This window comes from Sus scrofa, chromosome 15 (assembly GCF_054392235.1).
Source record: "Sus scrofa isolate SSC_HxYL_T2T_F1_AM1 chromosome 15, Sscrofa_HxYL_maternal_Yorkshire_Landrace_v2.0, whole genome shotgun sequence".
Lineage (NCBI taxonomy): Eukaryota > Metazoa > Chordata > Mammalia > Artiodactyla > Suidae > Sus > Sus scrofa.
In genome coordinates, this window is record NC_139397.1 from 119,136,085 (window position 1) to 119,155,896 (window position 19,812).

The following is a 19,812-nucleotide window of genomic DNA, read 5'->3' on the forward strand; positions in this document are numbered from 1 at the left end:
CCATGCCCTCCAGCCTCTGCTAACCATCATTCTACTTTCTGTCTCTGATTTTTGACTGAGTACGTCATATAAGTAGGATCATATATTCTTAACCTCCAGGCCAACAGGGAACTGCTTTCCTTATATTTTAATTTGAAATTTATTGCCTGAATTCCTTAGGACCTGCAAAGCATACAGACCACTCTCATTTTAGCTGTTGCCATTACTTGAACTAGAACCAATTAAATGTGATACTAATTCTTAAAACGGATGACCAAAGTACATTTGGAAATAATACTATATATGTATCTGCTAGCCTCATGAATAAGCACTGTAGATGATTATTAAATGTATTTAACAAAAAAATAAAGTATCATTAACCCCATTTTTTATGTTGTCCAAGTCCATAGTAAAGTAACAAAGCCTAAGATGGCATAGCTAGTGAGTTTTAGCTTCCTAAAATCCAGGGCAGATTCCACAGCCCATAGAGACCCAGTGTAACTATATTACATTACTTACCATGCTGTATATGATAGGTACTATAAAATTATCCTTTTGGATTTTAGAGCTACTTTCTAACTATATGTGAAGCAAATAGGAATTTAAAAAATTTTTAAAGTATGTATGGAGTTCCCCTGTGGCGCAATGGTTAACGAATCCGACTAGGAACCATGAGGTTGCGGGTTCGGTTCCTGCCCTTGCTCAGTGGGTTAAGGATCCAGCGTTGCTGTGAGCTGTGGTGAAGGATGCAGACGCAGCTCGGATCCCGCGTTGCTGTGGCTCTAGCATAGGTTGCTGGCTACAGCTCTGATTAGACCCCTAGCCAGGGAACCTCCATATGCCGCCGGAGTGACCCTAGAAAAGGCAAAAAGACAAAAAAAAAAAAAAAAATTAAAGTATGGCAAGTAATATTTTGTTTTTTAAAAGCAGGAATAATGAATATAGCCACTTTATTGTGCTCTGAAGAGAATTCTGTTTTGACATATCTAGTGGAACAAATTGAGACATTTTAAAGTAACATGAGGGGAGTTCTTGTGCTTCAGGGGTAGTGAACATGATTAGTATCCATCAGGATGCGGGTTCCATCCCTGGCCTTATCAGTGGGTTAAGTATCCTATCCGGCATTGCCATGAGCTGTGGTGTAGGTGGCGGACGCAGTTCAGATCCTGGTGGCTGTGGCTGTGGTGTAGGCTGGCAGCTGTAGCTCTGATTAGATTCCTAGCCTGGGAACTTCCATATGCCACATGTGCGGCCCTTAAAAAAAAAAAAAAAAAGGTAACGTGAGCACATTGGGGGAACAGCTTGGCACAGAACAAAATATACAAAGACCAAAACATGGGAAGAATTGGAATTTATCCATGTGGACTGTTAATATGGTGGAAGAGACCAATGAGGAGAAAATGACAAAGGAAGAGAAGGGTTGCAGGACATGAATGTGATGAAGCAGCAGAGAAGAGCCGAATTTACACAATAGGATGTATTTACAATCATCCACTTGCTGCTTCAATTAAATATAGACCTCAGTGATACTGTGGAAAGGAAGACACTTTATACTGGGTTTTAACAGTCAGTCTGCACATTAACATAAATTTGTTAAACTTCGGAGAGAGAGGACATTGGCAAGGCCTGCATGATTGGGGACAAAATTGAACTATTTCAGTAGAAATAGTCTTACCCTTCATCATTCCCTCTCTCTTTCCTATTCCTGATCATATTTGCCATTTTTCTTTTTCTTTTTTTAAAATTTGAATATCAGAGGTGTTCCTTGATGGCTCAGTGAGAAAGGATCCAGCATTGTCACTGCTATGGTTCTGGTTGCTGCTGCAACAGGAGTTTGACCCCTGGTGTAAGAACTTCAGGATGCTGGGCAAGGTCAAAAATAAATAAGTAAATTTGGATATCAGAGAATAGGTTCATTTTCTAGCATGGTGGTATCCCAGATACACACAACACAGGTGATGTGCAGACCATGCACTGATGTGAGAATAGAGGATATTTCAACATATTTTCATGTTTAATAAAAATGAATTTGAAGTTCCCATCATGGCTCAGAGGAAACAAATCTAACTAGCATCCATGAGGATGCAGGTTCAGTCCCTGGCATTGCTCAGTGGCTTAAGGATCCAGCATTGCTGTGAAATGTGGTGTAGGTCACAGATGTGCCTTGGATCCAGCATTGCTGTGGCTGTGGTGTGGGCTGGCAGCTATAGCTTCAATTTGACCCCTAGCCTGGGAACCTCCATATGCTGTGGGTGCAGGCCTAAAAAGACAAAAAGAAAAAGAAAAAATGAATTCAGTTGCCCTAATGTTTAATATATAGATAGCAGAGTTTTCCTTTATTTGGTGCATACCAAATGATCACATAGAATTTTTGGTAACTAAGGTGTCCTGAGGGGAAAGCAGGAGTTCCACCCTCCAAAGATGAGAACAAAGGGACTTTTCAGTGAACTGCTACAGATTGTAATTTATATGTATTTGGGTTTGTGGAATTTGCTTTAACTAACTTTTGTGGAGTGGATAAGTGCCTTAAAAAGACTTTTACAAAGAAACTGCTGATTGGAGCTAATACTGATATGCAAGAGCAAAAAAACAAGAAGAAAATAAATTATGAACTCTTTGTCAGCAGCATTACCAGGTGAATACAGTTATCTAACCATGAAAATATTCAACCAAAAAAAAAAAAAAGACTAAAATATGGACTTGGATCCACTATCAGTGTAATGCACCTGTATTGTCTTAAGAGTGTATAAATCTGATATATTAACGAAAAAATGGCATGTAGTCATCATGATTAGGAAAACATTGAAAGTTATGTTTAATTTTTGTATTACCCTTAATTTCCTTATTTGTGTACTTAATGTAGATGATATATTTATATATTACATATAAAATGTTAAGGATGGGGATTGAATGTACTTTCTCCTCAAAGTATTCAATAGCATTTGGAGTTCCCTGGTGGCTCAGCAGGTTAAGGATCCAACATTGTCACAGCTGTGACTAGGGTCACTACTGTGGTGCAGGTTCAATACCTGACCTGGGAACTTCTGCATGCCACAGGCATGGCCAAAAAAAAAAAAAAATAGCATTCATAGGACTCATCAGACCTATATAGGAAAAGAATCTGAAAAAGAATGAATATATGTATATGTATAACTGAATCATTGCTGTAAACCTGAAACTAACACAAAACTGTAAATCCACTATACTCCAATTAAAATAAAAATTAAGAAAACAAAAGACTCACCAGATTTTTAGTGTATTTTTTTCTTTTTTTATTATACTTTTTTTTTTTTTTTTTTTGCTTTTTATGGCCACACTTGTGGCATATGGAAGTTCCTGGGCTAGGGGTTGAATAGGAGCTGCAGCTGCCAGCCTATAGCAACACTGGATCCAAATGCATCTGTGACCTATGCTGCAGCTTGCAGCGACACCAGATCCTTAACCCGCTGAGCGAGGCCAGGGATGGAAACCACATCCTCACAGAAAATCCGTCAGCTTCTTAAGCTGCAATAGGAGCTTCCAGCTAGTTTTAGCAACAAAAATTAAATGTTGCTTCATAATGGCCTCTTACTCAGTTGGCAAGATGTGTTTCAAAATTTGATATAATCCTCATGAGTTCTCAGGATCTCTAGAGTTTCAAGTTATTCACATGAAGCAGTTGTACTACTGAGAGTGGAATCCTCCACGTGAATCCTGACTTACCTCCATAACCCAGTTTGCAGAGGGAAACAGGGTTTTTCCCCTTTTGTCTTTATTTTTGTTTTGGGGCTGAAAATCAGCTTTGGAACTCAGAAACTAGACCACCTAGTGAAAATTGCATTACCTGCCAATGACTCTATTTGAAAGGATCTGGGCAAAGAGTTTTACTTTAAAGTAAGTCTTTTGAAATGTGGCCCCAAATTATGAAACTAACTAAAAAGGATTGTGGTTATTGCTAAAGACTTATGTTTCTGGAAATCCGTTGCAAAATAAGAACATTATTATATGTGGTTATGATGTAAATCGGAAGGTTCTGTGACATTTGGAAAAGTCATACATTTTATTTTGTGTTTGAAAACTGAAATAATAATTCTTAATAATGTTCCAAACAGTGCTCTGCAAGGCAAATTATGACTTAAAAGCAAAATTTTCTTTTATATTTTTACCAATTATAGTATTCATACATCATTAATTAAATATCATTATGAGTAAAGCATTCAGTATCCCCTGCAAATGTTCTATATACTTTAATTTTATTATTATTTTATTATTATTTTTTGTCTTTTTAGGGCTGTAACCACGGCATATGGAGGTTACCAGGCTACGGGTCAAATAGGAGCTACAGCTGCCAGCCTACGCCACAGGCACAGCAACATCAGATCCAAGCCACGTTTTCCACCTACACCACAGCTCACAGCAACACCGGATCCTTAACCCACTGAACAAGACCAGGCATTGAACCTGCATCCTCATGGATACTAGTAAGGTTCTTTTCCGCTGAGCCACAATGGGGACTCCCATGTCTTTTAATTTTAATTACTCAATTCCCAACCTGGATTTGGAAATAATAACAACATTCAACTTACATTCTCCTGCTCGTTTGGTAATTAATTAAACATCTTTCTAAACGCATTTTTTTTTGGTTATTTTTGGTTTTTTTGGATGTGTTCCCTCATTTATTCAATGTTACATTTGCAAGATGCCTGATTAGGCCAATAGCTAGTTTCTTTCTCATAGATACACAGTATTTTATTGTCAAATGTATCACAATGTATATACTGAGTCTATTGTTAATGGTCATTCAGATTATTTCCTATTTTGGTTAATAAAAAAATGGCTCTGAATTAAATGCATTTGTTTTAAATGCATTGGTCAGACATTTTTTTACCTTATTGTAGAAGAGCAAAGAGATTCTTTTAAATCTTTGCATTATGCATTCAAATGAATCACACAATCAAGTGAATGTTTTGTGATGATAGCTTTTTTGCACCATATGTATGATACAGTTTATTTCATTTATTCTGTTGCTACAGAATTTCTGTGGAAAATACTAACTGTTCAGGGACACAGTACTGAAGGCCAACTCTGTGGTTCACAGTAACCATAGCAATAACTGTCCTAAAAATAAAGAGTCCCTGTATCAGCACAGATGGAATCATCTTACTGAGGAAGAATCAGGTTCACAGGCAGTGGTATCACCTGGACCTGGAAGTCCCATGTGACAGTAACAGAATCCAAAAGCATGAGAGCTTAGTACAGATATAAAAGCTTAAAACTGGATCATATATTTAGATCAGACTTTCTAGTGAAACATAATTAAAAACTAAAACTACATCTGTAGATGCTAAATACATTCCAAAAAGGAAACATATTATAATTCATATAACAACACAGTAATTAACTCAAGGTATTTATTCCATTATTTGTGTCCTATAAATGCTTCCTTATAGTTGGGTTTTTCAGTGATTATAACTCTAATAAATGAATTTCTACATTCATAAGTAAATAAACATTTTTACAGTCTTAAATCATAGGCATATTTCTTTTATAGCACTTATAATACATCATAATTATCCATTTATGTGTCTAACTCCCCATACCTGGCCTCCTTGAAGTCAGGGATGGTACCTGTGTGATAGGTGTTTAGGCAGTGTCTGCTGAATGAATTAATTCACAATTAGAAATCTAAATATATAAGTGGGGTAATAGAGATGATTTGTCACAGATGAACATTTCATCAATGACTCAGAATACAGGCTTGGGGAGGCACACGTATTTTCCAATGTCTAAGAGGCTTCATGAGTTCCAACTGCCTATCAGGAAAGTGAGATCATTTACAAAAGGCCTGTGATGGTGATGGAGGCACACACATATTCCAGGATTGGGAGCACTTCCCCAGTCCTTTGGCAAGGATGTTTAGAACTGCTCTAGGCCTAAACTTTCCTTTCTTTTCTTTTTTTTTCTTTTTTTGTCTTTTTAGGACTGCACCCACCGCATATGGAGATTCCCAGGCTAGGGGTCGAATCTGAGCCACAGATGCTGGCCTATGCCACAGCAAAATGGGATCCAAACTGTGTCTGCGACCTACACCACAGCTCATGGCAACGATGGATCCTTAACCCACTGAGCAAGGCCTGGGATCAAACCTGCATCCTCATGGATACTAGTCGGGTTTGTTAACCACTGAGCCACGACAGGAACTCCAGGCCTAAGCTTTCTAACACATGATATATAACTTTTCTCTACTTGATGATGAGTTGGTGCCTGGGCTGCAGCCCTAAAAAGCAAAACAAAACAAAAAAAACCCAAACAAACAAAAAAAACTTTCAAGAAACAGACTCCCTGCATGCAAATAACTGGGCATGTTTGCCCAAATTTCTTCTGAAGTCTGAGGCAAGAAGCTTCATGGAGCTAGAAAAGAGTCAGACATCTCAGATCCTTTTCTTCCAATTATATTCATTCGCTTAAATATTTAGTGAGCCCTTCCTATGTACCAAGTATCTTCATGGCACACAGGCTACATCAATGAATAAGACAAACAAATTTCTCTCCTTTTGGTACTTACCTATTGGTGCAGGATTATTATCCCTAGTCGTGGGTCTTTTCTCTACATGGCAGTAACCAGAGACAGTTTGTCCACATTCAGTATATTTTGCCAACCAAACATTTTTTCCCCTAATAATCTTTCCCTCCTATAAATTGCAGAGAACTTTGTACCATCCTACTAAAACGTATCTTGCCTTATCTTGTAACTCAGGTATTTTTATACTTGCTTTATTTTTAGCAGGTTATAAATTTTTTTTCTTTTAATATTGGTATGTAGTGTAGCTTGTGCAGAGCCCAATACCCACAGAGCAAGCAGTCTGGACCTACAGGGCCTTGCTCCCTGCTGTGTTCCCAGCCTGCCAGGAAGTTCCTGGCACAGAGTCATGCTCAATCAGCACTAGTTCGGTCAATGAATTCCAGATGGCTTTGGCTCATCTTGAAACTGAAAAACTCAGATTGAAACTTGAATTCCACCCAAACCCAGTTTTCGATTTGAATCCACTGTTTTTTTTTGTTTGTTTGTTTGTTTTTGTCTTTTGTCCTTTCAGTGCCACACCCTCGGCATATGGAGGTTCCCAGGCTAGGGGTCTAATCAGAGCTGTAGCCATCGGCCTATACCACAGCCACAGCAATGCAGAATCCGAGCCAAGTCTTTGACCTACACCACAGCTCACGGCAATGCCGGATCCTTAACCCACTGAGTGAGGCCAGGGATTAAACCTGAAACCTCATGGCTCCTAGTCAGATTCGTTAAACACTGCACCACAATGGGAACTCCTGTGTGTTTTTTTGTTTTGTTTTGTTTTGTTTTTTAATTAAAATCACATACCTGGTTTTGAGACTTACTGAAGTTCTTTATGTCTCAGCACAGAAGGAATTAGCTAGAGGCAAAGTGATAGGTAAGAAGTAGATTTATTGGAGTTCCCTTCTTGGCATAGCAGAAACAAATCTGACTAGGAACCATGAGGTTGTGGGTTCGATCCCTGGCCTCGCTCAGTGGGTTAAGGATCCAGCGTTGCCATGAGCTGTGGTGTAGGTTGCAGATGTGGCTCGGATCCCGTGTTGCTGTGGCTGTGGCTGTGGTGTAGGCCAGTAGCTGTAGCTCTGATTAGACCCCTAGCCTGGGAACCTCCATATGCTGAGGGAGTGGCCCTAGAAAAAAAAAAAAAAAAGGTTTATTGAGAGTGATAGACAAAGTGTGGTCTGTCTCAAAAGGTGAGAGAGTAATCCTGGGAGAAACACTTCACAGAGTGTGGGCCATCTCAGAAGGCCACAGGTTAGCAGGTTATAAATTCTCGAAAACATCTTGCCTTATTTATTAATTTATCTCCTACATGGTGCCTTACATGTGATAAATGTTCAACAAATGCTTAATTTGGACTTAACTCAGGTTTTTTTTATTGAGATATAATTAACATACATTACATTAGTTTCAGCTGTACAATGCAATGATTTGATATTTGTACATATTGTGAAATCACCACATGTCTAGTTTATATCTAACATCCTACACAGTGAAAAAAATTTTTTTTTTCTTAAGACGAAAACTTTTGGAGTTCCCTTCATGGCTCAGAAGGTTAAGAACCTGAGTAGTATCCATGAAGATGCAGGTTCGATCAATGGTCTCACTCAGTGGGTTAAGGATCCGGCATTATTTCAAGCTACAGCATAGGTTGAAGATGCAGCTTGGATCTGGTGCTACTGTGGCTGTGGTGTAGGCCGGCAGCTGAAGCTCCGATTAGACCCCTAGCCCGAGAACTTCCATACACCAGAGGTGCAGTCCTAAAAAAAAAAGAAAAAAAAAAAGATGAAAACGTTTAAGATTTTCTCTCAGCCATTTTCAAATATGCAGTGCAGTATTACTGACTATAGCTGCCATGGTGCACATTGCATCCATGTGACTTATTTATTTTACGACTGGAGGTTTGTACTTTTGACTTCCTTCACCCATTCCTTCTGTCTCCAGCAAACACAAATCTCTTCTCTGTAGCTAAGAGCTTGGCTGGGGCGGGGGCGGGGGGTTCTTTTCTTTTCGGATTGCACATGTAAGTGAAATCACATGGTATTTGTCTTTCTCTGTCTGACTTATTTTACTTGGCACAATGCCCTCAAGACCCATTCATGTTGTCGTGAATGGCAAGATTTCATTTTTAATGACTAAATAATGTTCCATTGTACATACACACACCACATTTTCCTTCATCATTCATCTGTGGTTGGACACTACGACTGTTTCTCTATCTTGCCTATTATAAATAATGCTGCAAGGAACACAGGAGGGTGCAGGTACTTTTCCAAGTTGGTGTTTTTATTTTTATTTTTTGGATAAATACCCAGAATTGCGGGATGATATAGTATTTTTATTCTTAATTTTTTGAGGACCATCCATACAGTTTTCCATAGTGGCTGGACCAATTTTACATTCCCACCAGTTGTCCCTGAGGGTTCCCTTTTCTCTATGACCATACCAGCACTTATTATTTTGTGTTTTTTCTTTTTCATAATAGCCATTTTAACAATAAAATGGCTATTATGTTTGATTTTCATTATGTTTGATTTTCATTTCCCTAATGATTAGTGATGTTGAGTGCCTTCACGTACCTGTTGGCTACCTGTTGGCTATCTGTATGTCTTCTTTGGAAAAATATCTGTTCATTAATTCTTTTTTTAATAAAGATTTTATCACAATTCTTACAGTGAGTGTAAATTCTCATTTAAACAATTCATACACAATTACACAATTTTTCTTTCACAACACTTTATGAAAAGGAAACCCTCAATAAATATTTGCTGAATTGAATTGAACATGTTTAACATAATTTTACTTAAAAAAAAATTTTTTTTGTCTTTTTAGGGCTGCTCCCGTGGCATATGGAGGTTCCAAGGCTAGGGGTCTAATCAGAGCTGTAGCCCCCAGCTTATGCCAGAGCCACAGCAAAGCCAGATCCGAGCCGCATCTGCCACCTACACCACAGCTCAGGGCAACGCCGGATCCTCAACCCACTGAGCAAGGCCAAGGATCGAACCTGCAACCTAATGGTTCCTAGTTAGATTCGTTTCCACTGTGCCACGATGGGAACTCCATAATTTTACTTAATATTTTTAAAATCCGTTTTTTTGTTTGTTTGTTTGTTTTGTCTTTTTGGGGCTTTACTCATGGCATATGGGGTCGAATTGGAGGTACAGCTGCCGTTCTACGCCACAGCCACAGCAACACAGGATCCGAGCTCTATCTGCAACCTACACCACAGCTCACAGCAATGCTGGATCCCTGACCCACTGAGTGAGGCCAGGGATCGAACCTGTATCCTCATGGATACTAGTCAGATTTGTTTCCACTGCACCACCACGGGAACTCCCAAGGCTAATTTTTTAATGACAACTGAAGAAACTAGAAATTCCAAAAGTTTAATTTTTTCAGTAATACAAAAGTCTAAAAATACTTTCTTCGACTTTATTTCTACAAAGCTGCCTGTTGTAGAATTAGTATTTGTGCCAATAGCACTACTTCTTATTGCTCAATTGTGAATGAAACCACAAGAATACAGTATTTCTCAGAAAGCATATTTGATGTGAAGACATATTTTAGTTCAGGCTCTAAATTTATACAGAAAATGCTATTGAAATTCTCAACTTTCAACGTGATGAAACTTTTTTTCATTTTTTTGGCTGCACCTGAGGCATATGGAATCTCCCGGGCCAGGAATTAACTCTGAGCCACAGCTGCAGAAACTCTGATGAAATTTTCACAGCATGCAGGTGGATTCCAACACTGCCTACCTAGAGTTTGGCCACATGGTTAGAAAGCTTAAATTATTTCTGGAAATGTTTTTTATTGATCTATAATTGATGTACAACCTTGTATTTGTTTTAGGTGTACAACATGATGATTGGGTATATGTGTATATTATAAAACAATTACCAGCACTTCCCATTGTGGCTCAGTGGAAACAAATCTGACTGGCATCCATGAGGATGCAGGTTTGATCTCTGGCCTCGCTCAGTGGGTTAAGGATCCGGTGTTGCTGTGAGCTGTGGTGTAGGCTGGCAGCTACAGCTCTGATTTGACACCTGGCCTGGGAACTTCCATAGGCCACAAGTCTGGCCCTTAAAAGACGAAAGACCAAAAAACAAAAACAAACAAACAAAAAACAAAAAAACACTTTAAGACCTATTCCCTTAAAATTTCTTAGAAATTTTTCATGGGAAAACAGGTAGGAATGGTGGGTGGCCAATCTGGCATAACTCCTGAGAACTGGGGTAGAGGGCATTTACCAAATCAGGTCTGGAGAGAGTGTGGAAAGCCAAAGGCAGAAAAACCTGTCTAAACGGATTGTGTAATTACAAAGAATGTGTGCATAGATTAAAATTCAGGGGGATCGGATTGATGGAACAGTGTGGTAAAAATCCAGTTGCAGCCTCTTGTGTTGCTGCAGAGGCGTGGGCTCAATCTCCCACCAGATCAGTAGGTTAAAGGAGATCTGGCATCACTGCACCCATGGCACGGGTTGCAACTGAGCCTCAAATTCATTCCCTGGCTCAGGAACTTTCATATGCCATGAGTGTGTCCATAAAAAAATAAAATAAAATAAAGTCAGATTCAATGGAATCATTAAGCCAGGTAGGCAGAGAAAATAAATGAGACAATTCTGGACAGTAAATGATGGGCCATCTGAATGAAAGTTTGTGACAGCTGGTACTGCCTAAGTCTGGATCTCACATTTTATCCGATTCATTTAAGGAGTCTAGAATAGAGCAGACACTAAACTTCATATTCTGGCAAAGATCCAGAGACACTGTGTCTGTAGTTCATTCAGTTCCTGTACAAAAGGAAAGCTTAGATAGGACAGATTGATTGGTCAGTCATTTCACATCACTGGTCTAAGGCTATTTATCATGTTCGATCCCTGGACCAGGAACTTCCGCATGATGTGGGCACTGCAAAAAAGGGGTGAGACATGTGAATATGTTCAGGATAAAATGATAGTTACCACTTTATTTATTTATTTATTTTGCTTTTTGGGGGGGCACCTGCAACATATGGAAGTTTCCAGGCCAGGGGTCAAATCAGAGCTGCAGCAGCGAGCCTATGCCACAGCCACAGCAACTTGGGATCCGAGCTGCATCTGTGACCTACACCACAGCTCATGGCAATGCTGGATCCTTAACCCACTGAGCAAGGCCAGGGATCATCGAACCCTAATCTTCGTGGATACTAGTCAGGTTCATTTCTGCTGAGTCACAACAGGAACTCCTGGTGTCTGACTTCTTACACATAGCGCAATATTTTCTGCCTTAACATTTCATTAGAAAATGTTCAATCATAAAGAAAGGAAAATTAGGGTGCCTGAGCATTTACTTCATGTTGGGAAAGGGCTCCTTGCTATGGAGTAAGAGCATGGAAGTAGTTTGTCACGAGTAAGCAGCAGCAGCAGGATGACACAGAAATGATACATCTGTACCTAGCCTTGACCTCCATCTGTGTCAGCATCTTCCTCCAGGCCTGGGACATTGCTGAAGCAGCTGGTAGCCTTTGGGCCCTGATGATTTTTCTGTCCTCCGACCTTGACTGTCTCTCTCTGTCACATTCTGTACTCAACACGTTCATTTAGTGCTTCACAAAGACAGATGACAGATAGAAGCTCAGCATGCCAGGAACTCAGATGGACATGGAAACTAGTAAAATACAGTAGGTGGAGTTCTCTTGTGGCAACGTGGATTAAGGATCTGGCATTGTCACTGCAGCAGCTGGGGTCATAGCTGTGGTGTGGGATTGATTCCTGGCCAGGGAACTTCCACATGCTGTGGCTGCAGCCAAACAAAACAAAACAAACACAGTAAAGGAATGTATGATCACTAGAACAAGAGGTAATTAAATCCTGGTTGACAAAAGAAGAGGGACAAGAGACATAACCAATATTTAAGGGGCAAACATAGGAAAGGGGGCCTGTAAAGAAAGGAGAAGGAAAGATCTGAGAGGTGGAAGATAAATCTGGAGAGAGCCATGTCCTAGAAACCAGGGAAGAAAGGATTTCAATAAAGGGAACAGGTCAAGGGTATACAACTAAGATGAAGTATGTCAGCTGGATTAGAAAACATCAATCTTTTCCTACTCCACTTTAGAAGCTCTCCAAACCAGGCCTTTCCTCTGCAGGCAGGAGATGAGAAGTGTCATCTCTGCTATATCTGACCAATTTAAAAGGAAAACTGAAAATACCGACAATGGGGGTTCCCAAGGACATAGCTCAGCTAGATTACACACTGAGATGCTCAGAATTTTGTAGTAGACAGTAATGAAAACCAATTAACTATACTGACATAGAAGACAATGAATCTCAGTGAACATAATACTGAACATAAAAAGGAAGTCACAAAAGAATACGGTTTGTTTTCGTTCGTATAGAGTGCAAAAATTGTCAAGCTATACTGTTTATTTATAAAAATTTTTTTCTCTTTGTAGGGCTGAACCTGCGGCATATGGAAGTTCCCTAGCCGGCTACAGCCACAGCCATAGCCACACTGGATCCGAGCCAAATCTATGACCTACACCACAGCTCCTGGCAATGCAGGATCCTTACCCACTGAGTGAGACCAGGGATTGAACCCACATCCTCATGGATGCTAATCGGGTTTGTTACCCACTGAGCAACGAAGGGAACTCTAAGCTATACTGTTTAGAGATGCATATATAAGTGCTAAAACTTACAAAGTCAAGGAAATCATTCTCTGTGAAGTTGGGACAGTGGTTACCTCTAGGGGGAGGAAGTGGGTTACGAGTGGGGAGGGGCACACAGAAGGCCTCTGAGATGCTTCTATTTTTATGCTTCAGGTGGTGGTGACATAGATGTTTGATGTATAATTTTTATCAATGTGTGTACTATATTTCATGCACTTTTTCTGAATTTCTTTTTTTTTTTTTCCTTTTTAGGGCCACACCTTGAGGGCTATGGAAGTTCCCAGGCTAGGGGTCGAATCGGAGCTACAGCTGTGGCCTATGCCAGAGCCACAGCCACTTGGGATCCGAGCTGTGTCTGTGACCTACACCACAGCTCAGAGCAACACTGGATCCTTAACCTACTGAAGTGAGGCCAGGGATTGCACCTGCAACCTCATGGTTCCTATTCGGATTCGTTAACCACTGAGCCACCATGGGAACTCTAATAAAAGCATGTTATCTACAAACAAGTAAAATATTCATCTAAAAGAAGTGAGGAGTTCCCATCGTGGCTCAGTGGAAATGAATCTGACCAGCATCCATGAATCAATCCCTGGCCCAACGTCCCCATCCAAACCATGTCTACAACCTACACCACAGCTCATGGCAATGCTGGATCCTCAACCCACTGAGCGAGGCCAGGGATCAAACCCTCCACCTCATGATTCCTTGTTGGATTCATTTCCACTGTGCCACAATGGGAACTCTTGTTTTTTTTATTTCTCTTTTTAAATTATTAGAGTTTATATATGCAGTTTATATAAATTAGAAGAAAGTTTTCAAGATTCACCCCTGTTTTGTCATTTATCAGTACTTTTTCCTTTTCATGGCTGAATAGTATTTCATTGTATGAATATAATGCATTTTACTTAGACTTTCATTAGTTGATGGACATTTGGATTGTTTTTGGCTATTATGAATAAGACTACTATAAGCCTTGCATATAAACTTTTGTATGGACGTATGTTCATTTCTTTGGTGTTAATACCTAGACATAGAATTGTTAGTTCATATAGTAATTCTGTATTTAATCATTTGAAGAATTGCCAGTCTGTTTTCCAAAGTGATTTCTCCATTTTACATCCCTACCAGCAGTAAATAATGGTTTCAATTTTTCCACATCCTCACCAATACTTGCTATTATCTGACTTTTTGATTCTAGCCATTCTGTTGAGTATTAAATGGTATTTCACTGTGGTTTTGATTTGCATTTCCTGGATGACTAATGATGCTGAATATCTTTTTCCTGGCTTATTGGCCATTTGTATATTTTCCTTGAAGAAATGTCTATTCAGATCCTTTGCCCATTTAAAAATTCTTCTATTTGTCTCTTTAATTGAGTCATAGGAGTTTGTTTGTTTGTTTGTTTGTTTTGTCTTTTTGCCATTTCTTGGGCTGTTCTCGCGGCATATAGAGGTTCTCAGGCTAGGGGTCTAATCAGAGCTGTAGCCGCCGGCCTACGCCAGAGCCTCAGCAGCACAGGATCCGAGCTACGTCTGCAACCTACACCATAGCTCACAGCAACGCCGGATCCTTAACCCACTGAGCAAGGCCAGGGATCGAACCCGCAACCTCATGGTCCCTAGTTGGAATTGTTAACCACTACGCCAGGACAGGAACTCCCATAGGAGTTCTTTATATATTCTGAATACAAGTTTCTCATTGCTAGAGGATTTGCAAGTTTTTTCTCGCATTCTATAGATTGTCTTTTCACTTTCTTGATTGTTTCCTTTGAAGCACGAAAGGTTTTAATTTTGAGAAAGTTGGATTTATCTATTTTTCCTTTTGTGGCTCAGGCTAGGGGGTCATATCTAAGAGTCCTTTGCCAGATCCAAGATCATTAAGTTTTACCTCTATATTTTCTTCTAAGAATGCTATCATTTTAACTCTTACATTTAGGTCTTTGATTCATTTTAAATTGATTTTTTGTAAATATCATGAAGTAGTGGTTCAACTTTACTCTTTGACATGTGAAATCCATCTATCTGTCTCTAGCACCATTTGTTGAAGAGACTATTTTTTCCCTCATTGGTTAATCTCAGCACTCTTGACTAAAGTCAGTTGACCATACTTATTTCAGTTTATTTCTGGGCTCTTAATTCTATCTCATTGATCTATGTATCTTTATGCCAGTCTAATACCACACTACTTTGTAGTCTTTTGTTAAACTTATTCCTAAGTTTAGAAGTCTTTTATAAAGTGGTGGAATCTCCTTCTATTTCTAGTATGTTGATTGTTTTTTATCATGAAACGGTGCTGGAATTTGTCAGATGCTTTTTCTGTGTAGATGGCAATAATCATGTGAATTCTATTTTTTATTCTATTGATATGATTGATGTATTACATTAATTGATTTTCCGATGTTAAACCAATCTTGCACTCTGGGATAAATTCCCCTTGGTCATGGTGGCTAACTGTTTTTATACATTGCTGGATTCAGTATGCAAGTATTTTGTTGGGGAATTTTGCATCCACATGTGTGATATATTGCCCTGTATTTTCCTTTGCCCGTGATGTCTTTGGTTTGGGTACCATAGTAGTAATAGTCTCATAGGCTCAGTTGGGGAGTGTTCTTTTCTTGTTATGGGCTGACTTGTAATCCTATCCCACCCCATTCCCAACCCCCAGTTTATATGTTAAAGTCATAACTTCTGGTACCTGACATTGTCACTGTTGTCATAGATAAGGTATTGTTTGTTTGTTTTTGACTATGCCCTTGCCATGTAATACTTCCTGGGCCAGGGATGAAACTCATGCCACAGCAATGACAACACTGGATCTTTAACTCACTGAGCCATGAGGGAACTCTGATCAGGTCTTTAAGGAGGCAATGAAGTGAGGCTCTTAGCATGGGCCCCAATCCAATACTACTGGTGTCCTCATAAAAAGAGAATTATGCGGGAAGACACTAAGGATGTGTGCCTACAGAGCGAAGACTATGTGAAGACAACCCAAGAAGACTGCCATCTAAAGCCAAGGGGACACACAAACAGACATATGGATCAACAGAATAGAATAGAGAGCCCTAAATAAACCCACACACCTACATTCAGTCAATTAATCTTTCACAAAGCTGGCAAGGAAAAAGACAGTCTTCAGAAAATGGTATTGGAAAAGTTAGACAGCTTCATTTAAATCAGTGAAGTTAGAACATATCCTCTCACCATACACAAAAATAAGATATGACATAAGATATGACATCATGAAACTCCTGGAAGAAATCCTTGGCAAAATATTCTCTGACATAGGAGTTCCTGTTGTGGAGCAATGGAAACAAATCCATGACGTTGTGGGTTCGATCCCTGGCCTCAATCAGTGGGTTAAGGATCTGGCATTGCAGTGCGCCGTGGTGTAGGTTGCAGATGTGGCTCTGATCCTGCGTTGTGGTTGTGGCATAGGCTGGCAGCTGTAGGTCCAATTGGACCCTTTGTATGGAAGTCTCCATATGCTGAGTGTGTGGCCCTAAAAAGCAAAGAAAAAAAAATCACCTCTTGGTTTAATTGATTTCCTCTATTTTTCTATTCTACATATTATTAGTTTCCACTTTAATCTTTGTTATTTCCTTTCTTCTGGCTTCTTCAGGTTCAGTTTGCTCTTCTTTTACCAGCGTGTTAAGGTGGAAGGTTATGTTATTGATTTGAGATCTTTCTTTTTCTTAATATAAGCATTAAAGTTATAAATTTCTCTGTAAGTACTGCTTTAACTGCACTTCCTAAGTTTTGGTATGCTATGCTCGATTTTCATTCATCTCAAAATATTTTCAGATTTTCCTTTTGATTTTTTTGATCTACTGGTACTTAGGAGTGTGTTATTTCTTTTCCACATATTTGTAAGTTTTACTAATTTTCCCTGTTACTGACTTCTAACTTCACTCCATAGTGGTCAGAAAACACACTATACATTATTTCTATCCCTTTAAACTTATTGAGGCTTGTTTTGTAGCCTAGCAGATGATGTATCCTAGAAAATGTTCCAAGAGCACTTGAATGTATATTCTGTAGTTGGATGGAGGGTTCTAGAGCTGTCAGTTAGGTCTAGTTGGTTTATACCCTTGCTCAAGGCTTCTGTTTCCTTGTTGATTATCTAGTTGTTCTATTCATTATTTAAAGTGGAATAGCAAAGTTTCCAACTCTCATTGTTGAATCATCTGGTTTCTTGTTCATTTCTTTCTGTTTTACTTTATATTTTGCTACTCTGTTATTGGGTATATACATATGTATCCAGAATGATAATATCTGTCTGATGGATTGATACTTTTTTTGTTGTAAGATGTTCCTTTTTATCTCTAGTAACATTTTTAAAAATTTGTTTTTCTTTTTAGGGCCACACCTGCAGCATATGGAAGTTCCCAGGCTAGGGGTCAAATTGGAGCTTTCACTGAGGTCTACGCCACAGCCACAGCAACATGGGATCCAAGGTGTGTCTGTGACCTACAGCACCACTCATGGAAACGCCAGATCCTTAACCCACTGAGCAAGCCCGAGAATCAAATCTGTATTCTCATGGATACTTGTCGGGTTCTTAACCTGCTGAGCCATGTCAGGAACTCCCTCTAGTAACATTTTGTAAAGTCTGTGTTGACTGATATTAATAAAGTCTGTGTTGACTGATATTAATAGAGCCAGTCCAGCGTTGTTGCGGTTGCTATTTACATGGTATCTTTTCCCATATTTTTATGTTCAGTCTGTTTGGATCTCTGAATCTAAATTGTGTCTCCTATATACAATTATAGTTGGATCAGAGATTTTTTAAAATGCAGTCTAACCAACTTTCCTTGGATGGATTATTTAATCATGTTCATTTAATACTATTATTGACAAAGTTGGATTGCATGTATCATTTTACTGCTTGTTTTCTATTTGTCAAATGTCTTTTCTGTTCCTTTATTTCTCCTCTATTGCTTTTTTTTCTTTTTTTTTTTGTATTAAGAAAATATCTTCTAGGAGTTCCTGTCATGGCTCAGTGGTTAACGAATCCGACTAGGAACCATGAGGTTGTGGGTTAGATCCCTGGCCTTGCTCAGTGGGTTAAGGATCCAGTGCTGCCATGAGCTGTGGTGTAGGTGGCAGATTCGGCTTGGATCTGGCATTGCTGTGGCTCTGGCATAGGCTGGCAGCTACAGCTCCAATTACACCCCTAGCCTGGGAACCTCCATATGCCGCCAGAGCGGCCCTAGAAAAGACAGAAAAGACAAAAAAAAAAAAGAAAGAAAAAAAAGAAAAAAGGAAATTCTTCTAATATTTTCTATTATCTCAGTTTCTTTAATGATTTTCCCTAAATATTTTTCTTCTATATATATTTGAATTATTATTTTAGTGGTTGCTCTAGGGTTTACTTATCAGAAGCAGCTTTGTATTTATATCAGTTAATTCCTGTTATATTTAAAAATATAACTCCTATCTACTTCTACTCTCTTCCCCTCCTCTTGTGGCATTTTGATATAGTATATACATACATCAAACCCACACCACAGCAGTGACCCAAGTTGCTGCAGTGACAATATATAAAACATTAATTAATGTTATACACCCAACAATACATTGTTACTATTACTACTTTACTATCTGTAGTCATTTCTTTGTCCTGATATAGCTTTGCTCCCATCCACCTCCTCTATGCTGTTATTAGCAAATACATTTAATGTATATTAATTTCCATGTTTTAGGCACAGCAGTCCATTATATTGTTTTATACAATTGTTTTAAAAAATCTGGTAAGGGAGTTCCCATTGTGGCGAAGCGGTTAACGAATCCAACCAGGAACCATGAGACTGCGGGTTCAATCCCTGGCCTTGCTTTGTGGGTTAAGGATCCAGCATTGCCATGAGCTGTGGTGTAGGTTGCAGATGTGGCTCAGATCCCGCGTTGCTGTGGCTCTGGCGTAGATGGGCAGCTACAGCTCCGATTCGACCCCTAGCCTGGGAACCTCCATATGCCTCAGGAGCGGCCCTAGAAAAAGCAAAAAGACAAAAAAAAAAAAAAATCTGTTAAGAATCAGAAAAACATTCATTTATGTTGTCTCATAATTATATAAATTACCTTTATTGGTGGTTTTTGTTTTTTTTTTTTTCATATGACATTGAATTACTACCTGGGGTTATTTGCTTTCAACCTAAAGAACTTCCTTTAGGAGTTCTCTTGTGGCACAGTGGGCTAAGGATCCCGCATTATCACTGCAGCAGCTTGGGTCACTGCTGTGGTGTAGGTTTGATTCCTGGCCCCGGAACTTCCACATCTGTGGGCTTGTCCCAAACCCCACAATTTTAGTATTTCTTCCTTGTCTTTGACTTTCAGCATTTTTTTGCTCTACTGTGTCTGTTGATCTCTTGTATTTATCCTATTTGGAATTTGTTGAGCTTCCTAGATGTACAGGCTATAGTTTTTCAAATTTGGGAGGTTTGTAGCCATTTTTATTTTGAATATTTTTTTCTGCTCCTTGTTCTCCTCTCCTTCTGGTAGTCCTGTTATGCATACATGAGTGTGCTTAATGATGTTCCACACTTCTCAGGCTCTTGACATTTTTTCTGTTCTTTGGCTTATATAATCCCTATCCATCTAGATTCAAGTTAGCTCATTCTTTCTTCTGCCAGGTCA

The 19,812-nt window shown here is 39.2% G+C and overlaps 1 long non-coding RNA gene across 1 annotated transcript in view; it reads right to left on the reverse strand.

Moving 5' to 3' along the window:
• LOC146396078 (uncharacterized) overlaps positions 1 to 19,812 on the reverse strand; it is a 1,511,729-nt gene that overhangs the window by 849,669 nt on the left and 642,248 nt on the right. The window lies entirely within an intron of this gene.